The 27,378-nt window shown below is 41.7% G+C and overlaps 1 long non-coding RNA gene across 1 annotated transcript in view; it reads left to right on the top strand.

Annotated features, from left to right (window-relative positions):
- Nucleotides 1-7,784: 7,784 nt before the first annotated feature.
- LOC119566429 overlaps nt 7,785-27,378 on the top strand; it is a 35,114-nt gene continuing 15,520 nt past the window's right edge. The window contains exons 1-2 of the long non-coding RNA XR_005225490.2: nt 7,785-8,203; nt 15,112-15,290. This is a non-coding gene — a long non-coding RNA (uncharacterized LOC119566429). The remainder of the gene's footprint in view (nt 8,204-15,111; nt 15,291-27,378) is intronic.

Here is a 27,378-nt window from a genome sequence, read left to right as displayed (position 1 = left end):
ATTTTTATATATATTCCTTCGTAAAACAGTAGAACTTAGAGATAGGAAAAAAACCTCGGAGGCCATCTAGTTCACTTCCCTGCCTGTGCAGGATTTTTTCTTGTTGCTTTAGTGCTAACATGCACAGTATCTTTGGTTCTCATTGCATCAACAAGTAGTGAGAGTGGATGGCAGGGTGGGGGGTGTATGTATGACTCTTAGAAAGACAAGAACAATACATATGGTGTGCAGAAAAGATGCCAGGCCACATTCACTCTTGCCAGTGCTGTGGGAATCCGACCCTGCCCATAGCCTCGCACCAGCATGGGAGGTGGCATTAGCTCTGGGGAAAGGCACTGCCTCCCTGCCCACCCCCAGGACTTCATCTGGGAGAAGACAGTTTTAAATTACAGCCAGGGATCCTTCCAGCAGAAACTGCCTAGAGATGTGCTGAATCAATGCATCACCAGGCAGGCTGGCCACATCCCTTTCACACAGAGCACTATCCTGTTTTGGGCTTGCACTGGCTGACTGCCCCCGCCCCCCCATGCAGAATGCGGTTCAAAGTTGCAGCCCCTTCCTGCCAGACTTTCCACTACCGCAAACCCTTCTGCTGATGTAACCAGGAGTTGAAACAAGCCCAGGTGCTGATCCCCCACTGCAGTAGCAGGGGGTGGGTTGGGCTGCACCATTATAGGCACTATCCTTCTAACTAGGCTTTGATGTTAAATCCCTTCTGCCTGTGTCTGACAGTTGTTCAAATAGATGTAAAAATATCCCATAGTGAGTTTCAAAAAGAGGCTAAGAAAAACTGGGAGCTCGGCCAATGATTTCCTCCCCCAGTGAAAGAGCTTTTAATATCCAAGGCCAGGTGTGTACGTAGGGATTGGTTTCAGTTTCAGTCGTACCTGGCTTCCCCATATTTCCTTTCTACTGCAAGGTCAGTGTTTCTCATCATAAACAGACCCTCAAACAACCTTCCCTCCTCTCTGTGCAGCTCCCTAGACCCGATCTCATTTACACTCAGAGCTATTTACACTGCTCTTCGCACTTCCACAGTTGTGAAAAGGGGTCGGTAGGTAAATGAGAATCGGATCCCGCTGTCCAGTAGGTGTTTGCCCAGCAGGGCTCCTTTGGAGTCTTGCATTCTTCTAAGGTTTCATCTTCAGATATACGCTGGATACACTCATTCCTTCCAGAATTTTGTTTGAAAGAACATCTTTCAAGCCACTTCTGTCTTTGTAGGGTAAAAGTCTGATCTTGAGACATGGATCAAGCTGTGATGCCAATATATATTCTCTTTCAAATCTTCAGCTGAAACAAAGGTCTGAAGGCTGAGTTTCAATCTCGTTTTCTCATCAGCATTTAAATTGTTTCCTCTAGTTTCTAATTCACATGATATTTTTCTATCGTAGATATGGCTAAGTGTATAGCAGTGCCCGTTTAATGTTGACGTGGCCTTTTTCAAGGTATTGTAACCTGGACATGCAGGGCAATGGACTTTATGGGCTAACTGGTCTTTTCTATTTCTAATTAGACAGGATAAGTACTATATGTGACACTCTGTTCCTTGGGGGAACATCCTGCACCCTCATGTTCATCCTTATAATATGATTGTGTGGTATCCAATGCAAAGTTTGTCATGTCGGGTGTCTTCGTGATGCACTGAACATTGTTGTTATAGTAATGTTATAGGTTGTAATTTCATGTATATAGTTATGAGGCTGAAAATGCGTCCTAATGGCTTAAAACAAGCCCAGGCAAACTGCCCAGGAACAGAGAGGCAGTTCACACCAAATCAGGGCAGGTATGGGACAAACCCAACCCAGCCTCTCAGGAACAAAGGACACTGGCCTAGGCAGCAACAAAGGATCTGTTGGACTCTCGAGTGAGTCACCCCCCCTTCTTTTGGTCAGTTTGGGACTATGATGCGGTAATGTTCACCTGATCCTGAAGGGGGTGGGGGCAAAGCCAAGAGGGAAGAAAGAACATGATAAAAGGGAGAGATGTTTGCCATGCTTGCTCTCTCTTCCTCCTCCATCCACCACCAAGCAACTGAAGTGCTGATCAAAGGAGAGAGTCTGGCTGAAGGGCAACTAGCCAGCCTGTAGTGAGAAGCATCTAAGTTTGCAAGGGCACTGAAAGTGTTAAGATCAGCTTAGAATGTGTTTTGCTTTTATTTCATTTGACCAAATCTGACTTGTTGTGCTTTGACTTATAATCATTTAAAATCTATCTTTTGTAGTTAATACATTTGTTTGTTTATTCTACCTGAAGCAGTGCAGTGAAGCAGTTTGAAGCATGTCCGAGATTCTCCTTGGGATAACAAGCCTGGTACATATCAATGTCTTTGTTAAATTGATGAACTCATATAAGCTTGCAGCATCCAGCAGGCATAACTGGACACTACAAGACAGAGGTTCCTAGGGTTGTGTCTGGGACCAGAGATATGGTCTAGTATCATTCGGTTACACAATCCAAGGAGCAACTTACATGCTAGGGGTCATGCGGGAGCAACCCGGAAGTGGGGGTTCTCACAGCAGAGCAGGGTAAAGCCTGGAGTGACCTAGCGGATCACTGGTCCAGATAACACCAGGGGAACATCACAGTGGCACAGTGAGCAGGGTGTACATGCAGCTTGTTACTCCCAAGTGGAGTTCACACTCTAAGCACTGATATTTGTAATTTTTAAGTGAGTCTAAGTGCAGTGGCTAAGAAGAGTCAAGGATTGGGGTGACCTAGCAGGTGTATTTCAGAATAGCAGCCGTGTTAGTCTGTATTCACAAAAAGAAAAGGAGTACTAGTGGCACCTTAGAGACTAACCAATTTATTTGAGCATAAGCTTTCGTGAGCTACAGCTCACTTCATCGGATGCATCCGATGAAATTGGTTAGTCTCTAAGGTGCCACTAGTACTCCTTTTCTTCTAGCAGGTCTAGCAGATCTAGTGACCTAGCTGGCAATAATTTTTCAGCAGGTGAAGTTAAGGGCTCCATCTTCTTTTCTAGTCCTGTGCTTGCCAGTATAAGCATGTATGGCTTTTTGTTGTGTACTGTTGCTATGTGCTTCTGAGTAATTGTAACTCATCCAGAATATGTTCAGAAGAGACAAAATACCAGCTTAGTGAAAGGACTGCAAGAAATGTAGTTTTTGCCAAATTCTGTGCTCTCCAATGCACAGAGTTTTGTTTTTCTTTGGGCACACAAGGCCCATTGCATGTATGATGGTACAATAGAGGTACAAGAGCAGAACCCATAGGAAGGCACAGTGGCATCCTCATACACTAGCACCATTTATTAGGCTTCAGAACTGTGCATTTAAGATAAATATTGGTCATCATGAACAGCAGAGATAAGGAAGGGAGTTTTCCCACCAACATTACTAATGACTGTATCGTGCCTTAAGATACTGCCCTGAGCACAGAATACTATATAAGGCACTCAGCCCCAGGAGTAACCTTGAGAGACATTATGCCTCAGAGAGATCTGTCTTAGGTACAGCTTCTTCAGCGCTTCCCCTCTTGTGTAGAGAGAGGGGTAATTTGGTATATATATTTTTACAGGCCCCAGCGTACTTCCCCATCCTTATGTCCAGCCAGATCCATACAGGAGAATGGAGATTGGAGGAGTTCCAGTCTAACTCTAAGTGAAGAAAACAGCATATACTGGCTGCAGGAGGAAACCTGACAGGAGTATAATTGCCATTCCCCTTCTCTACAATATTACTGTACTATCTTGATGTAAAACCAAAAATTGTGGTGTATTGAAGTTACAGAGAGAGCTGCAAACTTCACTCATTATGTTTGTTACCTCAAGACTGCACCTCTATTAAGACCTGTTTTGTACTTTTATTACTCTGTTATACTTAGCTGGTATTTCTACTTTTCGGTACATGCTAAGCTGAAATTTGTGTACATTCTGAAGGTGAGAAGTAAGTCCCTGAGCCTATGTATCTCGCATGTGACTGAGACAAGGAGGCAGAGCACAGCTGTTCCACTTCTCCCAAAATGTGCACCACAGAGGCAGTAAAAATAAGAACAAAATGGGTCACATTTTTGTTCTCTTCTGAGTTCCTGCTTTGCTATTCACTAGGTCTCACAATGGAAAGCCATCTGATGGGCTGGCTGGTCATTGGCCTTTGTGAAATGTGTTGATGGTCTCAATCCAATTCCAACTTCCTGGTAGACTCAAATCCTTCACCATAGCTGGCATGAATTGTATATTCGTTAGTAGTGTCAGGAGAGGGAGGAATTGAGAGATTGTAGAAGTTGTCCTTCTAGGTCGGGTGAGAGGCAAGTTGATGAGACAATATTGGTGAGCCTGTCCTACTGTTGCTCATGATGTTCCCAATAAACAGATGGCTTCCATCTTCAAGGCTGTCAGTTAAGCCACATTCCCAAACATGACAGTCACTATAAACTATTTTACAAAGAAAATGAAAAGTAATTGCCCTACTCTTTTTGTGTTTAAAGGATACAAATGGCACAGCTAAAGTATCCACCAAAGACTATATATAACTCATTCTAAAGAATTAGCTGGACTAGCAGAGTCTCCATTTCCAACTGGTTTGCTCTCTCTACCAGTAGGCCATATGTGATTTGGTTTGGTTATTGTTCTTGTTCCAATGGGAGAAACAAAATCCCTTTGGAACTTTTAAAGTGACTTTATTTAGACTATCAATGAACTCCCTGAGTTCATGCCACAGGAAAAGATTTTACACATATGGGGCCAGATTCAGCCCAGGGATGCAAGGATGCCATCAGCATGAATCAGGGCACAAAGTTTATGCCTTCCCAGAATGTCTGTTCTGAGTGAAGGTACAGTGATTCAAGGCACCCACATCCTATACTTCACGTAGGGGCCAGCTTAGCCCCAAAATTACTCAGTGCTAGTCAGGGATGGGGTGATATCATTTTACCCTGAAGAGGTACTATACAAGTTCCCAGGTAACTTCTAACTGCAATTATCTTATCGAGCTTGATCCACAAGTTAAAGATGTCCTTCTCTAGTGAAACCTCTGCAGCTGCCTTCTTCCAGGAGTGAATCTCCCTGGGATGCAGCAGTCTCTCTTGGTACAGGGGTATGGGAGAACAATTTGACTATCTAATACAAACAGAAAAAAGCCCAGGATATATTCATTCTTCCCCTCCACAGTTGTAGCCCTTGTTGTGTGATCTTTTGAGGTGGACTGTCATACTTGACAAATCACGTGTAAATGTCAGAAACAATACACTATTATAAATTACACAATTTTGCTGTGAAAATAAAGTCCTGTTCTATTCTGCTTAGGAATTTTGGTTCTTAAGACAAACAGTTCAGTCTTGCTCCTTTCAAACACAACTTTTCCATGGGACTAAGTGTTTTAATAAACATCACAAGCTATGTTTTAATACTTCCAAATCCCCTCCTTTCCTTGTTCATCTCGTATTATCTCTTTAATGCGCATTAGCTTAAAAACGTGCAATATATGCCTTTTGTACCACATGTATTATAAGATGAACTGCAGCCATCCAGGATCGCTTCCCAACAGTATGGTGAATCAGAATGATTTGTATGACTTATGTGCTGCCTGTCCCCCTCAGGTACTTTATTTCAACTTCTTGGTTGCATTTCCAGGCTCCATTTTATTGCCAGTTATCACAGTATTTGAAGTGTGGGTGTATTTCTAGCAAATAATCCACTTGGATTTACTTAGTAAATGCCATGAGTCATAGATTCAGCTCATCTGCAGTTATTATTACTTAACAATGTGCAAATATTGTGAGGTGTATTTGCTTGTTCTCTCACACCTCTTACTGAGCTGCATGTCTAAAGGTATAGGCCACAGTTGTGTTTCATGCTGTGGCCCAGGTATGCTGCTCTATTGGCACAAAATGTCTATAAATGGATCTTAAATAGTCCCTGCAGAATAGATCATGGAGGAAGGTTTTCTCTTGATGGCATAGAGCCAATATGCCTTCCACACTAGCACCCTCCTAGCCCGCATAGGGGGAATGTAGGGATTAGCAGGCAAGTGATGAGGAAGGAGGAGACTGGCATTATTTTCAGATTGTTTTGTAGCAGCATAATGGCCCCATAGAGATCTGTTACAAGTTGGTGCAATAGAGTAACCATGACACAGGCACAAAGGTAGCTCCAGGCTACCTTCCCTATCTCACTCCCCTGCCCTTGCTTTCCTGTTCTGAGGATGGACAAACAGGCATGCAACACACAGTGCCTCCTGGTAAGGCTAACTGTTGATGTGATGTGATGATTCATTTTTCAAGTGCTTTATAAACAATATGGCCACTTACACTGTGAGGTAACACACAGTTACCAGGATTTATTCCAGGGTAATTGAGTTTAGAGTCTGGCACTTTGAATACTGAGATTATTATTTTCTACAAGCTTGTGGGGGGAAAAATTGCTTGTTGCTGTCTTTTCTTTTCTGGATCTACTGCAGTTTTCTGGCAGCACTAGATAAAACAGGCATTAATTCTTCTAGATACCATGGCGGAACTAAGAATCTTTGTTCCTCATTATTGCACAAAATTTTGCAGCCCCCAAACTGTTATGAAACATTGTACAGCGATCACAACAGGAAGTACCATCAATAGTGAGTAAATAAAGCCACCCCTTCCTATTCTACAGATTTCAGAACTTCCTTATCCTCCAGTTCCCAATCCTCTTACAGCTGTTGCTCTTATTTATTTATGGGTTTTGGGTTTTTTCTGCTTTTTCCATGGGCTGCTTTAATGGGACCACCACCTGCTCCCTCTTACTGGCATTCTCTTTTTGCATGCAGGAAAATAAGTCACAGCTTAATCGGTCTCCAGGGAAGACTGGGAAGCCATTGGTCAAAGATCTGCAGACCGCATTAGATACTCTCCTCCCCCAGCTTTGCAGGAACTGATTTGCATCCTCATCCCCACTAAATATTAGTGGAATGATTTCTTCTATTTAAATCTTTCACTAGCAAATCAGACCTGATGCGGTGGCTTGTAACAAGCAATAATCCTATAGCCTGTACCTGTTGACTCTAGCATAGCAATTTAATCAGAATTTGCCTCAAAATCCTATCAATCTGTTTGTTTATAAGCAGAACAAATAAATCCTGATAAACTATTTTCAAAACTCAGAAGATAGATTACTTGTGCCCATGCCACATCAACAGCAGAAGCCAAGGCAAGAGTAATTATTTACAGATTTACATTATTTGCAGATACTGACTAGTTGCAAAAATTGGTCAGATCCTGTTCACCTTACTTACATGCATAGTCCCATTAAAATGACTGTGATTACTCATCTGAGTAAGGCAATTAGGGTTTGGCACATTATTTCCAACTCATTTCATATTCCAGCCCCTGATTCAACAAATGTTCTTATACACCTTTAAGCATGTTTAAACGTAAGCAGCGAATGAAGCATGCTTCAATGGCACTATTCAGGTGCTTTAAATTGGGCCTGGGCTTAAATACCTTACTGAATAGAATTCTGTTAAAGAATTCACATCTTCTGAGGCTTTGTATTCTCTAGGGAGAAAGGTGTGCTCTGATCAGGAGTTGGCTATCATGAGGTAAGATCCTAATGAAGACAAGGCAATTTGTGGTTTTCACAGGTGTTAGCAAATCAAGGTCAGCCTAGGTTTCCCCATAGTCTTTAATTCAGCCTGCTAATGCGTGTGGAAACTTCAGATGCTATACAAACACAGAACAAAAAGACTGTCCCTGCTACTTGATTTTTAAAATTTTTAATAGTGGCTGTTTGAAGCTCTAGGGATGTGCAGCGGTTAGCGTTAGTGGGGAGAGGGCAGGTATGGTTATTAAAGTACCTGATAAATTTGTTCACCCCTTGGGATAGCTACCTCCATATACGTGGTGTGTATAATATATACATCCACATCTCTATAGTGTGTGCACAATACATATAACATGTATGTGTATGATTATAAAAAAGAAGAAGAAATACAGCTGAGCAGGCCTGCAGCAAATGCTGTTTTTGTCTTCTTCTTTCTTGGAAAGGCTGCTCAGAAGAAATTAATAATTAATCTCACTCCAACAGCTGGTGATTGCAGACTGTCTCCCCATGCACAGTGCTTAGTCTCCAGCTTTTGTTTTAGAATTCTGTAGTCACTTCAGCTGGAGTAGCCCTCAGGCCTTACATTGCAAAGCAACCTCTGTATCTCCTGGATTATCTGTTTGTCACTGCCCAAGGCCTGTTGATTATCACTTCATCAAGCAAAATGAGGTAAGGGGATGGGAGAGGGATATAATGTAAGCGTGCACCACAATCTTCCAAGGTTACTGAGGGGCTGGTCTAAGGTCTGAGCTGTTGATCCAATGACTATTTCTTTGTTTCTGTTAGATGGGACTGTCAAGGCTGCAGAAAAGCTTCCAGATAAATGACAAAGGAACAACACATACCCCATCCCCCACCACTCAATCACTTTCCCTAAATGGACAACTAAAAATAGGGATGTGTAGCAGCTAGGAAGGATCAGCCTTCATCAGATGCTTTATATAGGGGATTGGTGGGAAATAGCCTTAGCCCCCACAGAAGGACTCCACTAAATGAAGTTAGTGAAAATTTTAGATTAACTCTCTAAAGGGAATTAGAATAGAGTTATAATAATGTGAGGGGACTGAGGCTTAACCTGGAAAAGACAAAAAAATTCAGAGCATTGTAGACACTCTCTTCTTAAGTCCTCACGCTGCCTCTGAGTAGCCCTTAGAGTACATGTGGCACAAAACCATACATGCTTGGGCATGTCTTCACTAGCAACGTTAAAGCGCTGCTGCGGCCGTGCTTTAACGTGGCTGTGTAGGTGTGGCACCAGCACTGGGAGAGCTCTCCCAGCGCTATAAAAAAAACCACTTCCACGAGCGGCGTAGCTACCAGCGCTGGGGCACTGTCTACACTGCCACTTTACAGCGCTGAAACTTGCAGCCCTCAGGGGGGTGTCTTTTCACATCCCTGAGCAAGAAAGTTGCAGTGCTGTAAAGTGGCAGTGCAGAAAAGGCCCTGCTTGGCTACATTAATAAGAAAACACCTTAGAAAACTAGATTAGCAGATCCCTCTCTATTTTATTTATTGTTTTTAAAGGGTAGACAATGCATGTAAGAGATGCCCTACTACAAAGGGTCATAAAGTCTAAACTGGGAGGTAAAATGTAGTGGATAGGGCATGGCATTAAAGAGTCCTGGGCTCTAGTCCCATCTTTGGCAACCCGTATAACATTTTTGTCCCTAGGGTATGTCTATTCTACAGCTGCTGCAGTGGCGCACCTACAGCTCTGCATTTGTGCCACTTGTAGCAGTCTTGGTGTAGAAACCTCCTACGCAGACTGAAGGGCTTTTTTGGTCAATGTAGTTAGTCCACCGCTCCAAGAGGCGGTAGCTAGGTTGATGGCAGAATTCCTCCATTGATCTAGCCACGTCTATCTGGGGGGCTAGGTTGACCTAACTATCTTGCACTAACACAAAACTTTTCAGAGCTGTGAGCAACATAGCTAACTTGATCCAATTTTTAAGTGTAGACCAGGCCTTAGTTTTCCCATTGGTAAAATGGGTATAAAAATGCTTCCATATCTTGTTAAAGCACTTCGGCTAAGTTTTTCAAAAGTGTCTAATGATTTTAGGGGCCTCAACTATTTGGCCTCAACCGGTTTGAGACTCCTTATATACATAAAGCACCAACTGTCCACATATGCATCCGATGAAGTGAGCTGTAGCTCACAAAAGCTTATGCTCAAATAAATATGTTAGTGTCTAAGGTGCCACAAGTCCTCCTTTTCTTTTTGCGAATACGGACTAACACGGCTGCTACTCTGAATCCTGTCCACACTCTGGAAATCAGGCTGCTTTAAGGCATCTCAAGTTAGGCATACAAAATCCCATCACTTTTGAAAACCTTGGCCTTTGGGATGTATGCATGAAAAGTTCTCTATGTACTAGTATTAAGTACGACTGTCTCAAAAGATAAAATTCATAAAACAAAAGGCTATGCATGGACAAGTATGTGTCAAAGGAACCTCAGACTGAATTCCAGTTGTTCACAGAATCTGTATTTGCATGTGCAGACCTGATGACCTGCTGGTATAATATCTGTCTGCATGAACAAATTTAAAGCCCTTTAAAAAATTGGCCCCAAACATAGACAACTCAAACACTTATTTTTTTGTACCATATTGAAAAAATATCCGTTGAATGAGATGCCCACATTTTTTTTTAACATTCAGCCTCCACTTATGCAGCAACATGAAAAAAGAGAGAGCAAACCACACAGAAAATGGTTGAACTCTATAATGCAATCGTATTAAAAGAAATAACAGCTCTTTCCCAAGATAAACTCTTGCCTCCAAAATTTCAGCTGAAAAATCATCTCTATGACTGCGTTAATATTTTTTTTTAATGGAAAGATGCCTCGACAGGAAATACCAACAGAACCTTTAGCAATAACAGCCATGTCGCTGATGTGTGAACTTATTTGTTGAAATTCAGATACTGCTTTCAACAAATAACTGCAAAATATTCTTTCCTTCCTGGCTATTATTTTTTTTCCTCTGCACTGACTAGTATCCGTCAGCAGTTTCAACATTTAGTCTGCTTGTATGGCTGAACAAAAAATAAATCGATTAAATCTACCCAGATAAATTGAATTAGCATGTAAATAATTGGCACTCACAGTCAATGTGTTGCTATTTTAAACACTATATGCAAACTCGTGATGTTTTGGAGCTTCAGTAAAGACTGAATTTCTGTTGCAAAAATTTCTGTCTCCTTATTCTTTTTACATAGGCATGTACTGTGCAATGCCAAGGGCTTTCACTAATAATATTTATGGTGCAATAAATCTTTTCCATATCATTTTTGTGGCTGAGGTTGCCTTTGGTACATGGACATGTTCTAAAGTAGAATCTACAATTACTCATCCCCAGCAATTGGTTTTAATAGGATCATTTTGCTGAATAACTATTTGACTTCCAGACATGTTTAAAGGTAGCACACAACACACAGGAGGCTGAAGCACTGTTTAAGGTCACTTTTCTCCATGGGATTGCTATTCTGTCTAATGACATACTGAACTGGTTTTGAACTCTTGGGAGATGGAGAGAGAGAAAAGGGGATACAGGAGACCAACAGGTCTTTACTACCCACTACCAAATCAGGTGAATGAGTTAATTTATGAAGCAAACAAACAACGACAACAAAAACAGTCCCCAATAGTGGCTTCATAATCTACACAGATTCCCAGTTCATATCTATAACTCCTAGAATGCTCAGTCTTTCTATTGTGTTTACTAGGCCTCACATTCTTACTCTGTCTCCTCAGAAAAACACTCTTGTTTCCTCTTACTCTTTTATGATCTGTAAAATACAGATGCTCACTTGATTAATCATCTACACATCTTCCCATTACCGGCTTTCTGTGTCCAAAGAGTGGAACTCCCTTCAGGGCAGGAGTGGTAATTTTCTCACTGACATCCCAATAAGAGCTTCACTTTACAGTGAGCAATACAGCATATGCATCTGCAACTTTCACCTATGATTTCATCTAACTTCACAAGCTATGCAGGAGTGGGCCAAGTCAGTTCTTGAAGAGTGGTATAGCCTTGAGAAAATGCCAGGTGCTGCAAGAAGTGGAACTGGCTATTTATTATCCTCCATTGGACCCAGCCTGTACTTAATTAACCTGCCCTGAAGTTAGGGAACACCAAGGAGAAGGAGATGTACTGACTATTACTGGTCATGGTAATTGTATATTATTTTGCTGCAGCCAAGTTTATGCTAGCCAGGGGTTCTCAAACTTCATTGCACCATGACCCCCTTCTGACAACAAAAATTACTACACAACACCAGGAGGGGGGAAAGGAAGCCCTGAGCTCTGTGGCCCAGGCGTGGGGGGTGGGGTGGGGTGGGGGGGCAAAGCCAAAACCCAAGCCCCACCGCGTGGTTAGGGGGGGCCAAAGCTCAAGGGCTTCAGCCCCATGCACAGGGCCTGTAACCTGAGCCCCGCCATCCGGAGCAGAAGCTCTCAGGCTTCAGCTTTGGCCGCAGGTGGCGGGGCTTTGGCTTTGGCCCCAGGCCCCAGCAAGTCTAATGCCAGCCCTGGCGACCCCATTAAAAAGGAGTCGCGACCCACTTTGGGGTCCCGACCCACAGTTTGAGAACCACTGTGCTAGGCAATCCACAGCACAGGTAAACTGCACAAGATCCTTGACTTGTAGAATAGCTAACTACATGTTCCTGTGTGAATTTTGGCACAGCAGGGGAGTTGGCTGTATGCTTTGTTGTGTGTATTTTGCCAAAGCAGAGTGCTTGTGAGCTGCTTGCTCCTAGAGAGCATGTAAAATAATAGTGTTTAGCAAGGGGATTTTGAAAGGGGTTTTTTATGATCCCATTAACAGTTCTAAAATTAGGGCAAGAATTATTTGAAGAGGATTATTATTTTAGATTTTTAATGTGACAAGTGAGAAAAGGCAACATGGAAACTATGGGCTGTAAATGAAAATAGAGGTGGTTTTATTCCCTCCCCTTCCCCCCCCAGTGGAAAATGCAATGATGGAAGCTATGCCAACAATACACATTAATTACACTAATGAGCAACAACGGGGAGGGGAAGAAGAACTAAGCAAACCCAGCTATAAATAAATAAAAGTCCATGAAATGAATTCCATGAAAACTCTAATGTTAAAAGGAATTGTTCTGTAAATGTGTATGCACTTATGTAGACATTTTGTATATATCGCTGCTTGGTAGATATTCTGGATACGACGAGAAAAAAATGAAAAGTCACATTTTTAGTCTGTCTTCTTGCAAAATGTACAATAAAACATATCTTTAAACTAATTTCATTCTCATCTAGTTCTCACTCCATTTAGAAGACTTAGTAATACATCGGTATTGTAACTGTTGGGAACTTTTGTGGGTCCTGAAATAGCTAATCTTTGCAGAATATTACAGCTGTAAATTACCTTTTGAAAACTTGGACAGGAATCCACTAACCAAATGAATAGATTATTCAGTTATGAGGTACTACCCTCCCCCCCAGCCCCAACTCCCAGAAGCCATAATGGGAATAATTTTGTAGAACATTAGTCAGGTTTTCTGACTGCAAGATCAATAGAAGAGCCACCACTTTTCTGTGCTGTACCTTCAGAAGAAAAAAAATTTGGTAGTGTAGTAGAATTGTGCTGGCTACTATGTAGAAAGGAATGTATGTAGCAAGATTGCCACCCTACCTGCCAGTGCAATTCTCAGCGCGTTCCTTATTAAAATAATATAGAATATTTCCTTTTTTTGGTCATGGTTAAGGTTATCTATGTGCATTTAGAACTCTGGTTACATGGGATAAAACATGGACTTCATTTTAATGGTTTTTCCTTCAGTGTCTTCAAATGGTATCAATACAGGATGGCATATCTTACAGAAACACTGCCTCATGTTCTTTCCTGACATTCAGGAAGGCTCAAAGTGGAAGCTAGATGAAATAAACTGAATTTTAAACAGTCTAAATCTGCAGTCCTCAGCCTTCCTCTTGTCATCTGCCTGTACATTTTTTTTTCTGTCATTCCTTCTCTTTACCCTATAAATGCATTATGACTTGTAAATTATAGTAACTCAAGTGGTACTTTGTCAAGTAAAAAAGCTTATTGCCTTTGTGCATTTACTATCCTCTTTTACTGATGTATCCTCTAATATGTAATAGTAGTATTCCTAAAATACTATTCCATCAGTGAGCTAGAGGATTTAAATACATTCTCTGGTCAATGAGCAATTCCATAGCCAAAGAAATATTATAAACCAGCATTCTAGTGCAGGGTTAATGCATTGGCTTTTCACCTGCAGACCAGAGCAGCTATCGTCTATTTAGTGGTGTGAACTTAAACAATTACAATGATATTTGTCCACTTCTCAGAGCACAGTTGACTGGAGCCAGTTCAACATGAGTGTCTCTTCAGGCTCTCCCCAAGGCTGTAGGCCTCTCAGTTAGCACAATGGCCACACTATGAGCACAATGCCTGTCTCTCACCAGTATTGTCATGCCCCACAGTAGAATTAACATTCACCAGCTTCAGTGGAAAATTGAAAAAATAAATAAGCAAAGCAATGAAAACTTACAGCCAGTGCTGTTGGAAGAGCATAGTGACAGTGGGCAGTACGCTCTTAACTTCTGTCGTAATCAATGGAAGTTAGGAGACTAAATACCTTAGCGCTGGGGTTCTCAACCTTCATTGCACCGTGACCCCCTTCTGAAAACAAAAATTACTACAGGACACCAGGACGGGGGATCAAAGTCTGAGCCCACCCAAGCCCCACCACCTGGGGAGCGGGGGGGGGCAAAGCCAAAGCCCTACTGCAAAGCCGAAGCGCAAGGGCGTCAGCCCCAGGCAGGGGCCTGTAACCTTAGCCCCACTACCCAGGGCTGAAGCTCTCAGGCTTGGGCTTTGGCCCTGGGCCCCAGCAAGTAGAAGCCATCTCTGGCAACCCCATGAAAATGGGGTCACGACTCACTTTGGGGTCCCAACCCAAGTTTGAGAACTGCAGCCTTAGAAGATCTGGGCTAGAATTGCTTAGTATAGTTTGATATGGCTGGTGGGCATAGATAGCTAGTGTCTATGGTATCAGTGATGTAGTGTAACAATGACTAGTGTCTGCCTCAGAATGCCTTTACATGCAAAACACTTGCATTGCCGCAGCCCCGCTTATCCTTTAATACGTACTGGACAGCTCTGTAATTATTAAAATAAGAACAAAAGCCTTTGGCTTTTGCTAGTTCATTAGGACCTTGTTCATTCATGCTCCTCATGACTGGGCGCCCATTGTGAATGACAGAATTTTGTAAACTAGTGAGTAAAGATCTGATCCTGCTCCCAATGCGGTCAGTCAGAATTTTGCCATAGAATTCAATGGAAGCAGGACTGGTCCTGAATGACTTGATCGTGCATCAGTGAAGTTATAAGAGGCTTTACCATTGACTTCTATTGGTGCAGTGATAGGCCCTAAAGCAAGTATGTGAAATAAGAAACAAAACAATGATCCCATGTCACAAAATATATTTTGTTAATTTATTTTGCCAGTGGTAATTTGTGTAATTATTTCTTATATTTCATAATTAAAAGTGCCATTAATTATTGTGTATATATTATTTTACAGCACCCAAATGTGTGATGAGCTCATACAGTACAAGTAAGAAGTGACGGGGACAGATGCTCAGTTGGCATGGAGTACTCTAGTTCCATTGACTTCAGCTGGGGATCTGTCCCAGCGTAACCCTGACTGAGGATGCTTTACATTCTAATTTCAGGCACGATGCAACAAAGGGATGGGATCAGGTAATAAATCAATATGAAGGGGTGGATGGGGGCACTGGGAGAGAACAGCAGCAATACTTAGCCAAGGCTTGTACAGAATATGTGGTGTAGTCAATCCCACAAACTTTGTATAACTATCTTAGCCTCAATATACATAAGTATCTTTGACTCATTTCTTGTGGTAAACGCATGGTAGTAGGTTTTGTTAAAATAATGTAGTCTTAATATAATTCCTTACTACAGCATGTGCTGCTAAGGTTTAGATGAGGCATTGAGAGGGACTGCCATTCTTCTGTGCAAATTATAAGTGCCCTGGTTTTACAGTCCTCTCCTGAGCAAGGACTGTAGGAACAGACTCAAAGAGTGAAATCCTAGCCCCACTGAGTGTGGCTGCAAATAAACCAGGATTTGAACTCAAGCTCAAGCCTAACCACTCTTCCATCTATGCACAACTATCACTTACCCAGAGCTTGGACCCAGGGTCCCAGAACCCCATGCAGGTGGGGAGTGGTCCAGCCTAAGTCAAGCCAGGACCCAGGGTTCAAGCCCTATTGCTTTGCAGTATAGACACAGCCCCACTGGACTAGTGCTCTGGGAGTCTGCCAAGAGTATTCCACAATACCACATTGTGGTATTTCTTTGTCCTTTCTTTGTCCTCTGGACAGTCAAGTTTGGTGGACAGTCAAGTTATCCCACATTGCACCATGAACAAATGGCTAGAGCAGCCACATTTTGGGAGGGCTCTAGGAAGTCTGGGATATGGGTGGTTGGACTTGGGCCCAGATAATGCAGTGTAGATGTTGGAACTCCAGGTTGTAATCTGGGGTTATAAATGAGTGTAGACACTTAAGCCCTAGGTTAGCAAACATAGGGTCTGCTAACTCAAGTTCGACTAACCCTGGGCTTACTTTTCACTGTACACATACCCACTGAAGACAAAGGAGCTTTGCATTGACTTCAGCAAGGTCAGGATGTCACCCAGGTATGCAGGTTAGTGAAGTGTGGATTAACAAACCTCTGCTCTGTTTAAGGAAATCCAGCCCTCATGTTTCAAAGTATTTTATTTACCTTGGGTAAACCATTAATGTTTCAGTGATTTGGTGATATATTTTTCACAGACTATATTTAAGCACTTTCTTTTTTAACCTGTACAAACAATGTGTATCTGCAGCTTTTTGGCCTTGTTTTAAATAAAACTAACAGTAATAAAGAGGAGAAGCAGGTTTTTGCTTCCTTTTCTGCCCTTCTTGTTGAAAAGAGCTATTTGAAAGTGCAGTCTCTGGGGAACAGAGTCACTTCCTGACTGTATTTGGCAAGAGAAGGAGGCTGTAATGCATGATACTTTTTTATACTGAGGCAGGAAGCTCTGGTCTTTGTGCTCTTCATGAAAATATTTTACACATCTTTCTGCTGTGTTCTATCCTAAAGGAAGATATATTTTAAATATCACCAAAAAATTGACTTGTTTCATGGGTAACAACTTTATTTGAGAAGTTAGAATGCTACAGTTGAGTTCAAACTGAAACACAGGGCAAGCGTAAAGCAAACTTACTCAGTGAAGACTTCCTGTAAAGGTGGCTAAGAACCAAAAAGGTCTAATGAATATTTGAGTAAGTGAATTTACAGTGTAGAGTATATAAAAGCAATTAGGAACCCCCCAGCCCTTCAGCCACGAACTAAAGGGTGGCTTAAAAAATAAAAGTAGTTTTGCCACTATGTAAATCTCGATACAAATGAATGTGTTACCAAGAACCCAGCGCTTTTCTTTGCAAGATTAGCCCAGATGGAATCTGAGAATTAGCACATTATTAGCTGAGCTTCATTTTTGGAATGCTAGGTACTTTACCTGGTTCTTATAAAATGTCTTTTCTCTTATTCCATGAGGAGCACCTGGATGAACTGAAGGTAAAAACAGATCATGGGGCCAGATGACCCACTACCAGGCATTTTGCATAATTATTCATACCTGTGTGAAGTGGATGTGAAACATGAGGGACCAGATCCTGGCCTGGCACTGGCTACTTTGCACTATGCTAGTAGCATGAAGTAGCTGTAAAACTAGTGGATCCTGCCTCTTGAGATTTCTTCTCTATGCCAGGAAATTATCAGGAAGCATACACCACCCAGCTTCTCAACCTCTCGTGCATAGGGTATAGCTGAGAGGAAGGGGGTGTAACCAGGGCTTACTCCCTGGTGATCCCAGTGATGTTGGGACCAGGGGTAGCTGGCATCAATTGTAGCAGGCCTGAGACCCAGTCTCTAACCAGCCCTAGTATTGTTTGAATGAAAAGGTAACTTAGAGCCATTCAGCCTCCTAAACTGTGGGAAGTGCAACTTGGATGCAGTTTAGAATCTGGGCCTTGGTAATGTTTAAAACTCACTTTGCACCAGTGATCATAAGTATGCAAGGTGCAAGGCAGTGCCTATCAGGATCTAATGTTGAAAGTACTAGGGAGGTTTCACCCCCTCAGTTTCAGATCCCAGGCCTTCCAAGGCCCATTGTCCTGCACTTGTGCCCCACGTATTACTGTCTGGCATACTACTACCTGACAAAGCACGGTGCTTTATTGTTACATTTTGCAGAGGTTCTATTTTGTTCTGAATAAGCCTGGCCAGTGCACCTGTTCCCTCTGCTAAAATAATCTGGAGGAAAAAATTAGAATATGCACATTTAAGTAAGTACGTAAACTGCTTTATTGTTTTGGTTTTGCTCTATTGTGTTGGGCAATGAGGTAACTCTGTGCATTCCCTGAGTCCTGTATCAGGAAGTCTGTAACAAGAGGAAATTTATCTTTTTCCCAAGGACAATGGAACATGTGTTAGAGTTTGGGGTTTGTTTGTTTCTCCTAGGAGAGAGGTTTGTCAGGTTCTCGCTGCTGTATTACTCACTTCTCAGTCCTGAACTAAATAAATCCCATTCTATAGGACAGGCTACATCCTGTCATCTGCCAAAACTGATGTTTGTGTTTTCCCCTGCTGACTTGAAAAGTTGTGCTCTATTGGTGAGAGAATCCCTGAAGCCCAGGATGTCTGGACATTTTTTTTCCCCACAGACTGCTGGTCTGGAGTGAGGAGATTCCATATATTTTATTGACATGATGTTCCGCTACATAGGAGATTAAAATCCCCCTCTTCAGAAAAGCTGGTGATCCAACTCCTAATGGGAAATATGTCAATGGTAATTTGATCAAGAGGGGGAAAAAAACTTGTTCCAAGAGAAGAAATTATTTAGTTTGAGCCTCACTACATTAAAAAAAATCTATAATGATGATTCCCCTCTAGTAGTAGTTTGACATCAGTGTATAAGCATTTACTTCAGTAGAGTTAATCCTGATTTACACTGGTCCAAGAAAGAGAGGAATCAGGCTCTTTGCGGTACCAGCTGAATGTTAGGGCTAGGTTGTGACTGGCCCTTATGTGGGTGCTCACAGAAAGGCAGGACACAAGCAACGTTCTCACCATGCACGAGGGCCAGCCTTAGATGAACACTGTGTGCTGGGGAGAATGCAGAAGAATGAGGAATACTCTTTTCATGCCCCCACTGTGTATGGAGAAGAGGTGGGGCCACAGCCAGACCCCCCTTCCACAGTAGCTCATGTCCCTGTGTGGCAGACCCACCATAGGGAAGATGCTGCACAATTCAAAAGGACAGTACAGCCTGCACACCTGCTGTATGTGCTCCCTGAGTTACCTTGGATGATGTGGCCACATGCCACAACCAATTCAGACTTTGTACTAACTACACAATCAGATCCTTTATCACTGATAAAGCAGCTCCTTCCTCTTATGCACAGACTGAATTTCCCTTCCCTTTTCCTGTTTTTGCATGAGATGTTCCTTCTAGTCTCTTATGAGACTCCCGTGTGTGTGCTTGTGGCTGATATGTTTATGATTCACTGCTCATTGCCTTAAGGGATATAAAAGACTATTGAGTTTAACGGTCAATCCCTTATGCATCCCATAAGCACCGAAAACACATGCAAAATGTTAATGGACAAAACAAACCTTTTCAATAACAAATTTAGCACATTCCATCCTAACTATAGTGCCACAGATTAATAAGCCAGTCTTTAGAGCATCCTACAAAGGTGTTAGCTAAAAACCTGATTCTGACCACTACTGTCAATGGGAGTTTTCCCGTAGACTTCAATGGAAACAGTATTAGGACCTTAGTGATATTATTACAACTAGGTTTCATTTTTATTAAATTATGTCTTTAGTTTATAATATATAAAATGCATTGCCCAGTTTATTACATAATGATCCAAAACATATTTACTTTGAGATATGTTATTATTTACTTAAATTATTTCTAGTGTAGTAGAGGCTCCAGTGAGAGATTGTGCTAGATCTTGTACCCAGCAAAAAGCTTTACAATCTAAGCATACAATGAGAGACAACAGGTGGACAGAACAAATACGTGGGGGGAAGGAAGGAGGAAAAAAGTAACTGAGGGACAATTATGTTTGGCATAACAACCAGCAGTCACAGCACACCCATACACTTGCCATTGTCGAGTGCTGGGAATCATTTCAAGAGTGGCCCTCATTGCTTTAGTTTATGTCACTAAATACTGCAGATGGGGTTATCATTTACTATATATTTGTAGGTTGCCTAGCATAATGGGGCTTTGAACCTAATCGCTAGAAGAGGTTGTTGAATTTAGGAAGTTGTGGAAGTACCTTTCCTGGTGGATTTGGAAGGAATAAATACAGTGCTCCTTCAACCACACTGCATTCCTGTTAAACAGTGTAATTTAGGAGCTCATAATACTTGGTAACGATCCATGTTTCATTCCATCTATGAAAACACACCCCATTCCATGTTTACCTATTGTTGAGTGTGTTGTTTGTTCATTACTATATCACTTCATGTATTTAGATTGCCATTAAAGCCTCCACGTCAATGGCTTTGTACTTGTTTGGCATTGTCTCCCTACTGCACAATATAAATACATATACCAACTTGACACTACAGTAATGAGTGCATAGGAATGAAAACCATGTTTAACTTTGGTAATTAGGGACCTGATCCAAAGCCCATTGAAGTCAAAAGTCTAAATGAAGACTTCAACTCATGCTACCCTACAGATGAACTCCCAGGAATTTGTATGCATATTGAGACACTACAAGGATAAAAACACTGATTTTCTGTCTTTGTGAGAAGCACATTTTATTATTTTTAATTATTATTCCATGCATAGCTAAAGTTCCCCCTGTAGGTCCGGGGATGGAATAGGCCCACTGCTCCTCCTGCATGTCATAAGAGGTGACTAAAATGGGGTTGCCTGGAGAGGGATGGGCTCCAGCAGGTTAGAAATTTGCCCAAGACACACCATATAATGAGCAAGTCAACCATGTCCATACTGGATTGGTCACAGCCCAGGTTAATAATGACCGCGCCATCCGTCTCCCACCAGGGAAGATGTGACAAGTATACTACTGGTGTAACTCCAACAAAGAGGATCTGTGGAAGAGCTAACATCACCATAGCCACATGGAATGTAAGGACATTGAGACAAATAGGGAGGTAGAAAGAACTCACATACAAAATGGAACAATACCTGGCACCTCCTAGGAATCTCTGAGGTCAGATGGAAGAACTTTGGAGAGGCTCTAACGGAAGAAGACCGTGTACTCTATTACAGTGGAGAGGACAAACATGTCAACGGTGTAGGATTTCTTGTGCATAAAGATATCAAGAATTCAGTATTAGGATGCCGCTCAATATCCAGCAGGCTTATTTCAATCAGTCTAAAGGCAGTACCATTTAATATCACAGTGGTACAAATCTGTGTACCCCTACAACAGAGTATGACAATGAGTAAATTGAAGATTTTTACAATCAGCTCCAAGACATCATCGATAAGGTACACAAGAAAGATATCCTGATTGTACAGGGAGATTGGAATGCTAAAGTGAATACCGATGCACAGGCAGATTGGCGAGATTATTGAGGCCCTTTCTGTAATGCGATAACCAATGAGAGAGGATTGAGACTTTTGGAGTTTGCCAGCTATAACAATCTGTTTCTTGCACACACATTAGGAGCACATAAAGCATCCAGACAATCAACGTGGCATGCACCTGATGTTCTACATCACAGCCAGATCGACGACTACATGGTCAAAACCGATTAGTTCTGGGATTAACAGAGCTAAAACAAGGAGCTTCGCTAGTGCTGATATTGGAAGTGATCATGACCTTGTGATGCTAAACTTTTGGCTGCGGCTAAGGAAAATCATCAGGCCCCAAAATTCACCAGAACCAAGTTTGATTTAGAAAGACTCAGAGACCAAAACATTGCAGAGTCATTCCAAGCAATGATCGGCAAAAAATTTGCCCTTCTGCTTGTTCTAGAGGAAGACATAGAAACAATGACCAACAATTTCAATGCTGTAATGAATGAGGCAGCAATGGACATCCTTGGGAAATACCATAAGAAGAAAAAAACATGAGTCACAAATGTAATACTACAAATGTGTGACCTTAGAAGAGAACTCAAGAGAGACAAGAACAGCACTGAGGGAGCTGATAAATACAGAACGATTGGCAGAAAGATCAAGAAAGGAATGAAAGTGGCCAAGGAGAGATGGATTGAAAAACAATGCTCTAAAATTGAAGAGTGTATCAATAATAAAAATAGCAAATGAGCCTTCGAGGTTGTAAAAGATCTGACGAAGGAAAGATGGATCAAAGCTAATGCAATTCAAGACAAAGAAGGGAACAGTCTTACAGAAGAAAGGGACATCATCAATAGGTGGACAAACTACTGCTCTGATCTATACAGCCACCAGACAAATGGAAATCCTAGTGTCTTAGACAGCCCAGATTCAACAGAGGAGGATGACTTTCCAATACTGTGTGAAGAAGTGGAGACAGCTGTGAAATTACTCAAGAACGGAAAGGCTACAAGTATTAACAACATCCCAGCCGAACTGATGAAATATGGAGAAGTACTAATAGATGTACTCACCAAGATCTGCAACAAGATCTGGCAGACCAGTGAGTGGTCCTCGACATGGACACAGTCACTAATAGTGCAGTTCTCATCAATGGCACAATAGGAGGGGGGGTTTGCACCGCTGCTGGAGTCTGGCAAGTCTGCCTTCTTTCACCCACACTGTTCAACATCTACTTGAAGCGCATAATGACTGATGCCCTAGAATTCACATATGCACAGTCAGCATCGGGGGGTGAACAATCTCAAATCTTCGGTTCGCTGATAACATTGATGGCCTGGCAGGCAGTGAAGATGAATTTGCCAATCTTGTGAAACGATTGGATGAAACCTCCGCAAAATATGGCATGGAAATCATGCAGAGAAAACCAAGCTGATGACAAACAAATGTGACGGGATCAGGTCACATATCACTGTCAGTGGACAAGAGCTGGAGACAGTGAAACAGTTCAATTATTTGGGGGCAGTCATCACTGATGAGGATCCAAGGCAGAAATTCTGGCAAGAACTGCGCAAACAGCAGCAGTGGCAAAGCTAAAGCCAATTTGGAGGGATAAGAACATCTCCCTGGAATCCAAACTGAAACTGCTGCACGCACTGGTCATCTCCATTTTTCTGAATGTGTGCAAGATATGGACCCTTATGGCAGAACTTGAACGGAAAATACAGGTAGTAGAGATGAGATACTTCCGTAAAATTCTGGGCATCTCCTACTTTGACCATGTCACTAATGAAGAGGTCCAGAACATCATCACCCAATGCACTGAGTCATCTGAAGACCGTGAAGAAGTGCAGGCTGAAGTGGTATGGCCATGTAACACGATCATCTGGCCTATCCAAGACCATCCTCCAAGGGACAGTACAGAGGAAGAGAAGAAAAGGTAGACAGAAGAAGAGATGGACTGACAACATAAAAGAGTGGACAGGAATGGACTTTGCGCAGACTCAAGCACTGACACACAATCATCGGGGTGGAGACAATTGGTTGATTGCTCATCAATGGTGCCTCAATGGCCAATGCAGTTATGGGAGTGATGATGATGATAGCTAAAGTTCCCATCACCGCAGTATCTATCTGCTCCCATCATACCATGATACTAATGGATGGTATGGTGAGAATGTCCCTTAAGCACCAGTCCTGGTGGGCTAAGAATTTTGTTGTTTGCCAAGATGGCACCCTTGTAACATAATTTTTGTTAATTTAACAGGTTCTGCACTCTTACCATATTCTAAGGCAAGTAACCCTTTAGAAGAAATACAATTTGATGACAGTAACCACTAAAGACAAATAAGGCTTCAGCCTTGCAAGCTTCAAGCAGCAGATGGTACTATTGACTCCAATGGAAGTTCCATGTCTAAGCTCTTCGGGTCAGAGACTGTCTTTTTGTTCTGCGTTTGTACAGTGCCTAGCACAATGAGGTCCTGGTCCATGACTGGGGCTCCTAGATGCTACTACAGTACAAATAATAAATGATGAATGGCAGGCTTTCAGGACCAGGTGGTAAGTTTGTGCTACTTGACACGTTTACCATCTTCTAAATAGGGAAATGGAAACATCTTTCAGGATGGTTTCCTTCTGTGCCATTTTATGAGGCTGGAACTGCAGTAGTCGCAGATTGTATGTTGGCTGCAGTGTAAATAATCTGGAAGGGTAACCGCATTTCAGTGTTTATCTGTCTCCTTTTTAAGTATAGGAAAACTAACATTTACAAATTCTATCAAAGCAATACATTACAAGAATGGTAGCAGCATTATCTCCCTGAGTAGTTACTTTCTGTATCTCTGTAATAGGTGGGGGCGGGGGGGAGGGTGCAGGGGAAGGGGGAGTTATATGTCATACCATGATGATCCTGTGATAGTAGCTCTATCTGATAATAACTTCTGCTGTTTGATTTTTATGCTAACCTTGATTTCATGAAGCTCCCGATTTCATGCCTTAATTCTAGATGCTAAATTATTAAATAAGGTGGGGGTTTTTCATGTTGAATATTTGTCAAAACATTTCTTAGCGTGGTCTGCAGACTGATGTTTCTAGCCTTTGTATTGCTTTCAGTCTTTGCAAGAAGGGAGAGACTAATTCAGTTATTAAAAAAGAAAAAGTCACCTACACTCTCTTGGTAGATCTCTAAGGCACATTTCTAATGGTCCCTTTCTAATATTGCTACTGTAGGGGTGTCTTAGTAATGCTGTTAGACTTTATATTGTTTGACTTTATCTATGAATGTTGTACCTATGTAAGTACAAATTTGCAATATGTATTATTGAGCAACAATGGCAGCAATTTACAAGATAGGTATCTAGGTAAGTGGACAAATATTAAGTTTTCTGATTTTGGGATGCCCAGCTTGACTGATTTGGGGACCTGATTTCCAGAGGGAGGATGCTTAGCATTTATTAACATTCATGCCCATTTAAGGCATCCTAAGTTGGGCACCCAAAAATTGAGACATCAAAATCACGAGTTGCTTAAAAAAATTAGTCCTTTACGTTAAACTGAAAATATCTAAAACAATAATGATGCTAAATATGCTGTTACATTTTGCAGTTAAGAACAGTTTTCAGTATAGATGCAGGAGTTTCATCATAGACTATTTGGTGGTTGTTCAAAAATAATTTTACCACTGATAGGACTCAACAGAAAAAATAAATTTATAGATGGAGAGAACCAAAGGTGCATCTAGTCCATCTGCTTGCCTTATAGCAGGTGCTGCTTGCTATCTAACAGTCATGACCACTATAGTTTTGAATTTCACCTTCTTTAACTCACACCTCTTCTTGCCCTTTAGCATGTAAGTTACAACAATTCTGAGGGCTTGTCTAGGGGACACTAAGGAAAATTAAGCCAAATTAACTAAAGGTGTGAAATTGATGTACATACATTAAAGCACATTTTAGTCCTATGTGGACACTCTGTTTCAGAAGTCAAGTGGCCTTAGTTCATACTAGTTTAATTCTCCTCCAAGGAGGAGGGATGTGGGAGATAGGAGACATGAGCCATGAACAGTGTCCTTTTAACATAATGTCGAGAAAATAAAGACAATGAGTCAATGACTATAACAACTCTTTGATGTTTGACTCAGTTCACTGGGAATTTGTTTCTCACTCTAGGCAAAATAATTTGGGTAAATACATTATAAAATGGACTAAACTGTAATACTCCAGCCCTGTAGACAAAATTAGAATCAACCAAATAAAGTCAACATATTTCAGTTTGCATAGGGGAAGATAGTAGAGATGTTCCCAATTTTTATTTGCCTTGAGAATGGAACCTTTAGCTAATATGGTATCCATAGACTACTTACACCAAGAAATCTAAGTCATACCACTATAGTAAATGGGGAGATATATTTATTGTCTATTACTGACCCTAATGCTGCTCCCAGATGCTACCAACCATACAGCATTATGGTAAATGATCTAAATTATATTTTAATATTAATTGATCAACAGCTGGAGTGCATGCCCTGACAACGTATACAACTAACTTGCCATTCATTTGGTGAGCATAGGTGATGAAATGTTTAGGCATTTAAAAACATCATTTAGCACCTTCTTTATTTAGAGGGAAATATGCTTGCAGGTCTGAAGCAGATTGAGCAGAAAACATGAGGTGGGGGGTAAAAGGCAGGTGCAATTGGAAGCCTTTAAGCTACCACACAAAGAGGAAGAATTAGCAGTTATTTATTTCCAACCCTATTATTCAGGGCACAGAAGCCATTTGTAAGTATGTAGCAAAACAAATGGAAACAACTGAAATACTGTTGAAACAATGAGAACAACAAAACTATTCTGAGCTTAGTTTACTTCCCATGTATATCAATATAAACAATTTTCAGAGGTGGACCAACATACACTATCTATACATTGCTCCAATGCAGTCATGTTTTGAAAGTGTTTTGGTTTAAACCGGGAAGCGGGAAGGAGACTTAGCCACCAAATTCATAGAGAGTGCAACCCTGGAATTTCAGACTGCATAACTGCATCACAATCTTCTCCTGGCAGGACGTCTCCTACAACCTACTGCCCATGGAAGTCCCACATACAGGGGAATAATGCAACATAGAAGGAGTTTTGAACAAATGTTAGTGCAGCCGCAGGCTACACCAATAGTTTGGTGAATTCAGTGCCAGATGCTGCGGGGTGGGAAAGGTAATAATTCATGTCTACCTTGGACCACCATATTCCCAAGGATGTGGTTACTATGAGGTCCAGTGAGGATGGGATGATTATCACCGAGGTGCTCACCCTCCCCTTTCATGTGTACAAAGGAGATCTGTGGGTGGATGTGGAGCCAATATGTCATAACGTTATGAATACTGAGCTCTAACCATTTTATGAACACTTCATGTGACCTGGTAAGTGAGAGAAAGTTATGGTATATTGGGATTATTGGAATTTCCTGCATGACCATATTGATCTAACTAATTGGGGACTGTGGGAAGAGCAAAAACAGGAAAGTCACATAATAAATCTAGATAAGGACATCCCAACACATACTGTGGCAAGTCGTTAGCTTCACTAATCCTGTCTCTGGCCTCTAAGAAGTAGCAGTCTAATTTTGCCAAAGCTGTGAGGTTAGAGATCAAAAGAACACTGAAGAATTAAAAGCTTTTGTCAGTGGCAGAAGGGAGTCACCTGTCAGTAGCTGTCTAAGGAGACAGGCTGACACTGAAAGAGAGACTCTGTGGAGGGAGTCTAAGCAGTAGGGCCTTCCCAGATCCAGGGAAGAGCTTAATGTGTGTACAGTCCATTTTATTGTTTTAAAGATGTTTTATCTGAAATGTTTTTGTTCTAAGTAAATGATACCTTGCTTCAAGGAGGCTATTTGTTTACTGATTTCCACTGCCATTGCCCTGGCGAGAACAGAACCTCAAGGTCTGAGCCGAAGTCAGACCTTCCGAGGTAATCATAGTTCATCCACAGAGGACTGCTACTCAGGGTCCAATGAGTCTGAGTAGGTGAATCATGCGATTCCACCCCAAGAGAAAGGTGACAGCTTGAGGCCTGAGACCTAGAGGGGTGTGTGCTCAGAGAGACCAGGAGGAGTCAGAGGGGCAGCTCACCCAGAACTGTGAACAGTTCACCCAGGAATTTGCATTATTTTTTTGTTATCTCAGCCTAAGCATACTCACCAGGAAAGATACAAAGG

Source organism: Chelonia mydas, chromosome 1, assembly GCF_015237465.2.
Source record: "Chelonia mydas isolate rCheMyd1 chromosome 1, rCheMyd1.pri.v2, whole genome shotgun sequence".
Classification (NCBI taxonomy): domain Eukaryota; kingdom Metazoa; phylum Chordata; order Testudines; family Cheloniidae; genus Chelonia; species Chelonia mydas.
Note: the sequence above shows the minus strand (reverse complement) of the source record. Positions and strands in the feature narration are given on the sequence as shown.